Source organism: Bacillus rossius, chromosome 11 (genome assembly GCF_032445375.1).
Source record: "Bacillus rossius redtenbacheri isolate Brsri chromosome 11, Brsri_v3, whole genome shotgun sequence".
Lineage (NCBI taxonomy): Eukaryota > Metazoa > Arthropoda > Insecta > Phasmatodea > Bacillidae > Bacillus > Bacillus rossius.
In genome coordinates this window covers 48,851,605-48,863,713 of record NC_086338.1, presented here as the reverse complement: position 1 = coordinate 48,863,713, position 12,109 = coordinate 48,851,605, and the positions used below count along the sequence as shown (strand labels likewise).

General features: G+C 40.4%; 1 protein-coding gene across 2 annotated transcripts in view; it reads right to left on the bottom strand.

Moving 5' to 3' along the window:
• LOC134536935 (dnaJ homolog subfamily B member 6) overlaps positions 1-11,188 on the bottom strand; it is a 158,611-nt gene extending 147,423 nt beyond the window's left edge. The window contains exon 1 of one of the 2 annotated variants that reach the window (XM_063377035.1): positions 10,994-11,188. The gene's annotated coding sequence lies outside the window, so the exon portion shown is untranslated. The remainder of the gene's footprint in view (positions 1-10,993) is intronic. The other variant, XM_063377037.1, reaches the window with a different exon arrangement.
• Between the last annotated feature and the right edge of the window lie 921 nt (positions 11,189-12,109).

The window sequence follows — 12,109 nt, the reverse complement described above, 5'->3', positions numbered from 1 at the left end:
GGCCGTCGAAAACGCAAAGAAAGTTGTAAAAACCAACAATACTTGCGACGCGTGATTGCACCCGGTGGCGTAGCCCCTGACCAGAATTGAAAATGGCGGCCCCTCTTGGATGAAAAGAGGGGGGTGGGGGGTTCAGTATCGTGGAAACCGGCCATCCCTGTCACCCGCTTGCTACGCCACTGATTGCACCTCCGCATAGTTTGCAAACCGGGACTCTGTAGAATGTGGTTTGGGTGGCTTATTTATAAGTCAGGCCTGAGGGTGGTTTCCGACAGCGGCGTTGCGCGCCATCGAAACCGAGAGCTGTATCTCTCGCACGCCCACGGCCGCGTAACGGTTTCGCGCGCCTTTACCCGGCTCCCAGCCCGCCGCGGAAAGTGAGAACAAGGAAGCGACGCGCTCCGGCTAGTTCCACGTCCTGCCGCGCTCCGTGCTGCCGCGCCACCGGCTGGCGACGGCTTCTGCTGGAACCACGGCAGCGCAGTGATGCCAACCTCCCGGCAGCCACGCCGGTAACCACATTTCAAACACGTAAACAAAACGTAATTCTAGTATATTTAAAAAAAAATAACCCCCAACAATTTTGTTAAGTGGCAACTAAGAATGAAAGATAAACATTAAGCAGCCAATTCTTTTTTTAAACTTTGACGTATGTTAAAACATTAATTGTGTATTTTATCTAAACCCCAAGCAATTTCATAGGCCCATGAGAGAAAAACTTCATAACATTTTGATCTTTTTGACGTGACGTCTAATAAATCGATGAACGCCGGCTGCACGCACGAAAAAGTGTCCCGTTACGCACATTGTTCCGTTACGCTGTGTCCCGTTATGCTCATTGTTCCGTTACGCTGTCGGCGAGTGCAGTAGGTTATGTTACAATTGACCAAAAAAATTATGGTGATTCAAATAATTGATAACAGTTTTTTATATGAAAACTTGTTCATAATTATATTCAAACTTTATAGCTAAACGCCAGTTTTTAAAATTAATTACAAGTCATCTACACGTGAACTGTTTCGTCGACTGTTTATAAAGTGAAGTGAAAAGTTAATGTGGTTTTCATTGCTTATTACAACAAAAATTTCAGCAATAAAGGTTAATTATTCTTGCATTTTAAAAATCTGATTACTAGTATAATTTCAAGTATTTATTCTTTTATCATTAAAATAAAAATGATTCAATTTTATTCATAAAAGTATGCAATAATTTCAACAATGTTTTATGATGCCACGTTAAACTATCGTCCGTAAACCGACTTTACAGACAACCATTTTTTTTTCCCGCCAGGGAACACTAATATCGGAACCCCCAACTCCTTCAAAGGAAGTTATTTGGCAATAATTGTGCCTGCTCCATGTGAAATTCGTCCGGACTCACGGAACCCCATGTTTCCGCGGAACACCTGGTCTAGACGATCCCTCTGGGAACTGGGATCAAATGTGGAAGGCCTCTGTGATTCACGCTCAGTCAATGGCTTATTTATTTATTTATTTTGCATTTTTGTTCCGTTGGTCCCACGTGGAGCCAAGGCTCCGGGATATAGAACATGTCACGTTACACATGTAGTTACCTTTACATACATATATGTATGTGCAGACATTAATATTTTACATTATGCAAGTTAAAAAAAAAAGTACAGAACATGTTACTCAATTTAACTGTATAGTGATACTTGATGCTTTATGCAAAACATGAAAAAGCTGTTATCACAAGTCCGTTCAACCAAAATTAACAGTTCAATTTCTCTATTATCAATCAAATTAAAGAATTCTTTCAGAGAGTAGGTAGGATATTCTATAAGTATTTATTTACTGTTTTTTTGAATACAAACTGTTTATGTTAGTTATTTTCTGTGATATTAAGTTGTAAAGTTTTACTCCCATGCAGGGACTTAGCCGGGGGGGGGGGGGGGGGTTAGGGGTTCAAACACCCCCCCCCCCTTAGCACCAAATCTTTAATTAAATTTCTAATTCATCACTCAAACAAATTTCATATTAAAAATTAATAAAAATTTTACCATTACAATATTTAAATATAAGTACCGAAAACTGCTAAAATAGCACTATTTTACACCTTAAAATCCTAATTTTTCCGGGGGAGGACCCCCCGGACCACCCGCTTTAATATGAGGGGGGGGGGGGGCATGCTTCTTAACATGCTTCCCATACACAAATCCTGGCTACGCCACTGCTCCCATTTAATTTAGTCCATTTTCAAATCGCCTAGTGTTCTTCCAGCTGCGATTCCTTCAGGAAGCAAGCAGCTCCCCGCGGCCGCACATCGCCGACACTTGCAGCGCTCCTCGCTCGGGGGCACGGGACCGCCTGGCATCTCCCACATGGCCAGGTCGCCGCCGATCGCGGATGACTACACTAAGCAACCAACACTGCCGGCAGGGACTAGGGAACAAAACAAATTCATTCTCAAACTTTGAAACGACGAATTATTCATATCGATCCTGAAAATAACTAAATATGTGTATTTTTTTTTGTGCTTAAAATTAACGCACGGTAGGTTTGTAGTCGTATACCGTATGTTTAACTGAAGTTAGTGACATGAATGATTGTTAACGGCATGAGAAATGATTATTGAAATGTTTATCTGTTTTAAGACAATTACGATACAACATACTGTGACAAATTACTAAAACTGTCTGTAGTAACTAAATTATTGAAAATTTTCGTGGTTTTCAAGCTTGTTTCCTGTTTTCCAGACTTCCCTGCAGGCCCAGCTGGTTTATCGGGTGGGGGGGGGGGGGGGGTGAGAATAGAAGAAGAGCTCCCCATCTTATCGTAAGTAAACCTGAGAGAGTAAAGTATGTATATTCCTTCTACTCCCCCCCCCCCCCCTAAAAAAAAATTTAATTCTTCACTTTTACAAATTTGTGTGAGACTGTTTTTGATAACAAATCCTGTTTTTGATCGTGGTTATCTGGTAATTTTTTTACACCATTAAAAGTCTCACCCCGCTATACGCTATAAACATTATTGAAATATGTATATCCAAATCTGTTCCCCCCTTCTCCTCATACTCACAGAAGAGTCGTTACCACAACGCCGAAATACCACAAAGCCGAACGTACAATAACGCCGAATACCATAACGCCGAATGCAAATTGACCGCAACGCCGACAGCTAGAATACTGCTGTGTACCACAACGCCGAAATACAGTAACGTCGAAAAATGTTGATGAGGGAGGGGGGGGGGGGCAAAGGAGCAAAATGAAAAACAACTGATTTAATTTGTGTGCTAACCTTACCTAACCTAACCTTTGTGGCAGTCCTGCAATGACATTTTTCGGCATTAATGTATTTCGGCGTTGTGGTAATTCGGCGTTGTGGTACACAGAAGTTTTCTAGCTGTCGGCGTTGTAGTCAATTTGGCATTCAGCGTTATGGTTTTCGGCGTTATTGTACGTTCGGCGTTGTGGTATTTCGGCGTTGTGGTGCATCCCCCTCACAGAATACACGGCATGTCTCAGGAACCCTGTATCTACTCCCTACTAAACTAAAAATTGTACCCTTCCCGCAAAAAAAAAAATAATAATCATTGCGCTTTGTGAAGCAAGCGCATGGAGCGCTGGTGCAGCAACGCCACGTGGCACGTGGGGACGATGCAAGATGTCTCGTCGATCATCTTGGTCACAGTTACCACGGGGGAGAAACTCTTCATTGCTGAGACTGAGACCTAGTTTTTTGAAGTAGTTTCGGGCCCGCCCGCTAGATACCAGCTTTCATAATATATTGCTAACATAGCTACATTTATTGTAAGAAGTAATGCACCGGCTATTATCAGGCAAACAAACAATTGAAAATTAATCCACTCTATTTTGGTAGCCACATATTTTGTGGTGGGGCATACCAGAAATTTTTACATCTCCTACTCATTTATATATAACATGACTTTTTTGTTACAAAACAGCATTAAGTGTTTTTCGCTCAGTTAAAATAACTTATACCAAGCAATTAGTCATCAAATAGATAAATTAACATAACTAACCTAAAAATTTGTATCAGAAATTCTATTCCGAGTATTTTCTTTACTAGTAGTTATGGGTCCACCCAGCAGATAGCGTCACATGTCGCGCGAAACATGGTGTCAGTTTCCACTTCTATATCCTTCCTTGTTCTGTGACAGCTACGGAACTCCTGCATGAGGGAAGCCTTCATTTCACAGACGAGAGAGCCACACCCGAAGTTCCCCGAAGTTCATGCTCGCTTTTTTTTTCTCTTTTTTTTTACGTACCACAACAGGTGTATTTATTTTGGGGGGGGGGGGGGGGGGGAAATCCGCGGGCATTTATTCTCCAAATGCACGGGTTTAACTTATAAGATGTCATTCTTAAAATTATCAAGAAGTAATTATAAATACTTTAAAACATTGTGGATGGTTGGTTATATTAGGTAAGTAAAGCTACATTAAAAATACTGTAAAATCATTTTATGGTTGCTTAGCAAATTTTTTTTAACATGTGGCTATCCAGGTCTAGGAAACCGTTTACATGATTTCACAGTATCTTTAATGTAGCTATCCTAACCAAATCAACCGTCCACAATATTTTAAAGTATTTATAATGTAGCTAACCTAACCTAATTGACCATTAGTTATCATGAGTTGTCCATCCTCTAAAAACAATTACAAATGTATACCGTTGCCTTAATTATGGTCTTTCCTTTTATCAACACCGCCATATTTAATGAACAAAAAAAAACAAAACGAAGATGCACGATCGGGCGTTTGGCTCTCTCGTCTGTGAAAAGAAGGCTTCCCCCTGCATGATCGCACGGTGTGCACGGCATGGGTCGCGGTTCGCGCGCAGGTGGTACGACAGTCCCCGAGTCCCGGCCTTCTGAGGAGAGGTTCCCGCCTAATATGGCGACCCGTCCCGCCGCAACAAGGAGAGAGAGAGATTAAAAAAAAAAAATAAGAAAAAAAGCAGCCGACAACAGCACGGCACATAAACCAACAGGCACGAAGCGATCGTGTGGGGCACCTCGGGGTGGACAACCACAGAGTCCCTCGCACACGCAAAGGAATATCAACCCCGCCAAATTGGATTATTTAAGTGCTAACCGCAGCTTGCGTTACATATTTATATATTTTTTCGCAATCTGGCTCCACAGACCTCAGAACTTTGCTTTGGGCTTTCGACAGAATTCGAAATTAGTGTAAACATTACGTCACCTTACAGTGGCGGATTCAAGGGGGGGCACCAGGGGCAAGTGCCCCCCCCCCCCGAAAAATAAATTGTCTGCTACATTAATATTGCCGACAAAAATGATTTTTTCTGAAACCAATAAAATATTTTAACATAATTAATTAATTTCTTGTAGAATCATAAAATCTGGTGGTTGGATGTTATGTGTAGTGTGGGTAGATTAAATACAAATGTAGTAATTTTAAGACATTTTTTCTCTGGCTTCTCTGAAATCCTAGAGTGCCCCCTCCGAGGTGAACCTCTGGATCCGCCACTGTCACCTTTAGTGTAGTACATTGCATCCACTACATATTTTTTGTGTGTGAACAAATTTGGACAAAAATGTTGGTCAAGTCATGCTATAAAGCAATACAAAGAAAACAAATTAAATAGGTATGGAAAAAATATATATATAAAATAATCTTCCAATTTCATAAACTGCCACTGGTTCTGCAGTGTGTGTAGCCGGTCAGCAATCTTCCGGCGGTCACATGCAACAACAACCTGTTATTTAATGCGAAACCACAAAAACGTTGTATGTATGCTTTGTCACACCAATAGTTTTCACAGATAATAGTAGATAAAAATTATAGAAAAATAAATTGTCGACACCCAAGTCATTTGAGACGATTTGTGGAGAATCGACGGAATGAATTTGCGGTGGGTTGGGGGGGGGGGGGGGGTGAGCACCCGGTAATATCCTCCTGCTTACGGCAACGACCGCCACGTTTGCACTTAAGAAATATTCGATGGGGATGGAACCCTGATAACCTTGGTGGGAAGCAAAAATAATATGACCGCTCAAAAGCCGTGATTTCACAACACAGGCGAGGGCATACTAAAAAATACAAACTAATAAGAAAAGAAAAAAAAGCGGCTCCTTGAACTAACGAATATTAATGAAGAAACCTTCAGACAAAGTATGCAAGCTCAGGTGGCAGATTTGGTGCAAAATTACCATCGTGGCACAATGGATTTTAATTACAAGCGAAATATTCCACAGAATTATCCTTTGTCACGAATAAGGGCAACGTTACATTCTGATATTGTGGCTTTTAACTAAATATAATAATGAAAGTCATTATACAAATAATTAAGTTAAGACCAGGTGGCCTTGTCTGCTTCTTTGAAGACAATTCATTTTAAGCGATCAAAGAGTCAAAGATAAAAAAAAAATACAATTCTTAGTTTAGTTTAGCAGTATAAAGATGCGGTTAGGTTAGTTTACGCCAGTAAACAGTAACGTCATTCGACTACTGAAAGCTATTCAAAACCTGCTGTCATTCAACAATCAGTGGTGTCTCGTCAGGGCAAGCAAGGCAAGCAGTGCTTGCCCAGGCAGTTTCCAGACATTGTATTTTTTAAATAAATATTTTATTCAGAATAGTATTTTACTTTGGCTCGTGCCGTTAGGTGTATGTATTTTTTACACTATCTTCTTGGGACCCAGTACTGTGCGCTGTGCGCTATAAGAAAAGAACTCGTTGACACACAAAACATGCTGTTTTAGAAGCGTTGATAGGTTTAGAAGCGCTGGTAGGACCGCTTTCAGCAGGAAGGCTGCCGCAGTAGTTTCCTTTCGGAAGGGGGGTGGCATGGTACAAAGGTTCAGGGAGGGGATTGGCTGTAAAAACACGTGGTAGAAGCTACGAAGGTAGCGCTTTCTTGCCGAACTGAAGCGAACATGGCCGAAGCAGACGGTGGTATTCTTCCGCCGACTGCTTCGGCTATGTCCGCTAGAGTTCGGCAGGGCAGGTGACGAGGTCGCGTTTCAGTCGGCGGTCGTCTCTCGGGGCGCGCGCATCTCTCTTGCGGGCTGTTGGCTGGCAGTGCGTGGGGGATTTGTGGGCGTACGGGAGGCGGCCTAGCAGTGCCAACTGCTACCGACCGCGTCCCGCGGGTGGCGGATACGGGATCCCAGCTCGAGAGTTGCAATCTCTCTGGGGTGACTGTGAATAACCAATAGCAGTCCGCGGACCAATGGCCTGCCTGTGGAGTCGTTATTACGGCTATCGGGGTGAAAGGTAGCCTGAATGCAGCTCGGCGCGTGGCAGAAAGCAGTTCCGTCGGCGAAGGCACTGCAGGGGAGCTCGATGTGCCCTGGATGCGAAGTGTAGACGAACTGCGGGCTTGAAATTGCAGAGCTGTGAACTGCCGCGCGCGCAACGGAACTGAACAGCATCGTAACTCTGAAGGAAGAGATGGCGGCGCCTTCAATTTTGGGCCCTGTTGGAGCCAGTGGTAGCCTGGGCGGCGCGACCTTCAACCGTCCCGGGATTTTGGAGGACAAGAGGGTCCGACTCGCAAGATACTTAATTCGCCTGAACGACTTACCCCCACCCTGGCTTGAAAGGTTGTTGGCTGTTGACTGGAAGAAGGAAGATGAAGATGGCGCAATGTCAGGCTGCCTTTCGCTCCGTGCGTCCGCATTTCGAGCCGGTTTACTGGCTCGTCTGCCCACATCTGGTTTAACTGTGGCTGCCTGGGCAGCTGGGCTGGGCTGACGAGTGAAGTCGCCCGCCCCTGGGGGCGAATGCGCCCCTGGTTAATAATAACCCAGGAGTACCCAACATTTAAATGCGGGTCGCAAGGCCCAAGCACCCAACTCCAGCATGGTTGATTTTTCAGCCCCTCCAACTCTTCTTACCTGGACCCTTCTTCCCTCTTGTCCAGTAGTTATCTGCTTGCTTAATGCATGTTAATTGATCCCCGCATGGTTAAAAACCCGCATGGTAGAGTGTATAGGCTTCGGCCTGAGACACTCTTAGGTCCTCCCTGGACCCTCCCCTTACACACTTAGAATAATTTAGGCTAGGAAAAAAAATCGTGGCGTTTCAGGAATGATTGACGTGCCAGTTTCTTGGTACACGTACCAGTTAACAGAGTTTCTGATCAACGTATGAAGATAATTTCTTTTGTGTTGGTACGAAAAATACCAAGATTTAATTTTTACTATTCTAGTACATTTTTATGAGGTTCTTCTCTTTATTTTAAGTACTTACTTTGCCATGTGTTGTCTGTTTATATATTTTGTACCAGATATCGATGATACTACACTCCCACTTAGTATATAAGTAATGTAGAGTAGGTATTTTACTATCAGAATAATGTAAGTCAAACATTATTTTTTTTAAAAATAATTTATTTTTAATAAAATATGTCAATTTTTCTACCTGTCGAATAGTCAATGTTCAGTTAAGAAAACTACTTAAATAGCACCATTTTTAACCTTGAAATCCATATTTTCCCGGCGGAGGGCCGGACCCCCCCCCCCCCCCCCCCCCCCCCCAATCAAGTTTTGATGTGAACGGAGTTGTTGCTTCCCCTCATGTAAACCTCACGCCTCGCCACTGTCAACAATGTAGAAGGCGCTACAACTTCCTTCAATGATCTATTTAAGGTTGAAACTTCACCAAATGAAACATTAATGTCAGGTTCACCACACAATGCCCCTCCTGACCACCACTTATGCTGGATAGAAGAATATTTCCGTTGGTTGGAAGGAGCCGGGGGGGGGGGGGGGGGGGGGGAGTATCAAGGGATAAATTTTTATTTTATTTTATAAACACAAATAGTGTATCACTTTAATTGTAACAGTTTGATGTCGCTCAAAATTGTCGAAAGAGTAAGATTTTGTGTTGTTTGAAGAGTATCAATTCGGACATTTAAGTGTACCAAGTCACTTACTTCATGATATAGAACACTAGTTTAACACAAATATTCATAATACTAGTTGAATTAAGTTAAATAACAGACAACTTTATGGAGTTGTGAGTTAGCGTGCTTTACTACTTAAATTAATACCTCTAATCAATACGAATTTACGGTTTAACTTGGGCACTTGGTCAATTTAGGGCCAGAAATCATGCTTTCGAACATTGCTAATATTATATGGAAGCATCGACAAAACCAGCCTGTAATTCCTGTAGAGTAAGTACACCGCAACAAATTTATGGTTCAAGTACTGAAAACCTTGTAGCCAACACAACTGAGAAACTGAAAACGTGTAATGTTTTTAATGTCCGAAATTCAATGTAAAAGAGTGTATTTTATAATTCATTATTAATATATATTTTTTAAAAAAAATGCACTACGTCAATCTAAAACTTTGCATTTAATAATATCCACAAAATCATCAAATATCAACATTGTTTACACATCTGATTTTGACAGTTACAGCTGACATAGCATAACCCATAAAACGAAAATCAGTACTTCGTAAGTCACGGGCAGTCTCTAGAACGAATTGGACCAGGCGACAAAAGCAAACTAATAACCTGGCTACCTCCAAGCACAGGCTGAAAAAGTATCTCTGGAACACCTACTTGGCATAATCACTACGCGGCATACCTACTGTAAGAATGTGTGTGTGAATGGTATTAAAGTAATACTATTTCATATCATCTTATATTGGCCACTAATGGCTTTTAACTTTAATTACATTCTTGCAGGGGTATGCCGATTTCGAGTTATATATTTTCGGTTTATCTTTTATTGTTGTATTTAGTCAACATTCAAGTTTATTTTTATCATAGGTAATATTTTATCAAGAATATTATCTTTTGCTATGCTTTATTTTTTAATATGCAATTTTAATTTAAATAAATGTTTAATGTGACGATAGACGATAAATAAATAAATATAATAAACACGAAACATAAATTCCTACCTAAATATTCAATTTGGGCAACCCGAATATTTGCTGTAGCAGGATACCGATGCGATTTTTAAAAATGCTAAATCAGGCCACGCCGGTAAACTATTTTTGCGGCAATCTTCCGACAATTTTGTAGCTTCAACCTTCATCAAATCCCGCGCCACATGCGTATCATTCAAAGTAGATTTGGGGTGCCGAGATTTGCTTGCTGTAAAGGCTTTGTCATTAAGTTGGGGGTGAACTAGACACAAATGTGGCTAAGACATTTCATTGCCATGAACACGAGACAGGTATGGTGGTGCTGGTAGCAATTTACATCATCCCTGGCACCAATCTCGTAAATATTAGCGTGGGCAGACAAGTTGCCGCATCTGGGCACCTTGAAGACAGAGAAGAAAGTGTAGAGCAACTGTAATACCAGCAACTAGGTTACGCAATGATACACGTGACTGACCTACACAATGTTTCGAAAGAATTTCCACGGGCCCACGATATTACATGAGTATTTAAAACTAATGTCTCGTTGGAAGTTGTAATATCATCCACTACTGATAAAATCCACAATCATTATAGACCTCGCACAGGCTTACGATATTTACATAATCTTTATTTCCTTGCGATTACGTCTTTGAGATCAAATTATTCACACAGAATGAGAAAAAACTCAAATGCTAAACATTATTGTCCCTGTAATGCGGTCAACCAATGCAAGGGTGCAAGAATTTTATCAACAATTCAAAACAAATAACATGCACGATACAATATTCTCAGCACTCCAAGCGAAATTAGTAAGTAATAATTATATATAATGTGTGTGAAATAAGTGAAATAGTTTCATTATAAAATGGTTATGGTTTATTTTAAGTTTATTTTGAAATAAAGTTATATTATGTTTTAATTGCATGAAGTTGAATATATAAAAATATTTAAAAAAAACTTAATATAAATCATAACAATTAGATAATTAAATTTTTTCACTTCTGTCAATCGTTGCCTACATTATTATTATTGTTTATAAATAACCTAAGCGACGCTAAAACAAATCCATAATATTATTAACAACAAAGTCAAATAATATTATTAAAAAATATATTATTTAATGTTGTTAATTCTGACGATGTAACCTAATCACATACCTTTTTGATTATGCAATAACCGATTCACGTTAATTACTTGACTTTAATAGATCACATACAGCACAACTATGTAACCTGGCAAATTAAAAAAACAGAAAATTTTAAAACACGGAAGAAGATAAATCACACGCTAAAAAAACACACACAATAATAGTTTCTTTGCAACATATATTAGTTCATGATCACTTGATAGATGGCACCATTGGTGAAATGCTAAGAAGAACCATAGGGTAAAAATGAAATAGCATTCACATAGATATAGAACGATTCTTGCCGTTTACAGCCATGGAGTTAGGAATTTTCAGGGGACGGCATGCTGTGACGGTGAAGCCACTTTTCTTCCTCGTCATCGCCATATTGTATACGCCCAAAACATTGCGGAAATTGTGCTTGACCACATCTGATGATGGTTGGTATTACATCGTTGTGCTGTATGTGATCTATTATAGTCAAGTAAATAACGTGAATAAGTTTTTGCATAATCAAAAAGTTATGTGATTAGTTACATCGTCAGAATTAAAAACATTAAATAATATGATTTAGAATATACTTCGTTACAGACACTTTTATGAAAATAAAGTCATTTAAATCTTTTTTCCATTTTCAAACACTAGGTACACTTCAGCCGATGTTTTGGGTGTAAAACCTGTATGGTCAAACAATGAACTGAAAGGGGAAAAAAAGGCTTCACACACTTAGCATGTAATCATATGCGGACATGGTTACCGCCTGTTTACAGCCATGGATTTAGGAATTCCCAGGAGACGGCCATAGAAAAGAGACGGCATGTTGTCACTTAAGTGAAGTATGTTTTAATCTCGCCATGTTGTATTCGCCCAAAACATTGCAGAAATAGTGCTTGAACACATTAGACGATGGTTAATAAGTTTGAATTAGGTAGGCATTCCAAGACACAAAAAATAAGGGTTTAGGTGTTGAATTTACTACACATATACCCTAACGATTATCCTAGTACACTGTAACATGGCCAGTCATTTATTTTTAGGCAGAACGATTTTTGCCAAAATTACACGCATGCACAGAGCTCATTTATTCGTTATTTCGTCCAGATGAGTGAATCGCATCTGGTGCCATTAACTCATATTTATCCATTTT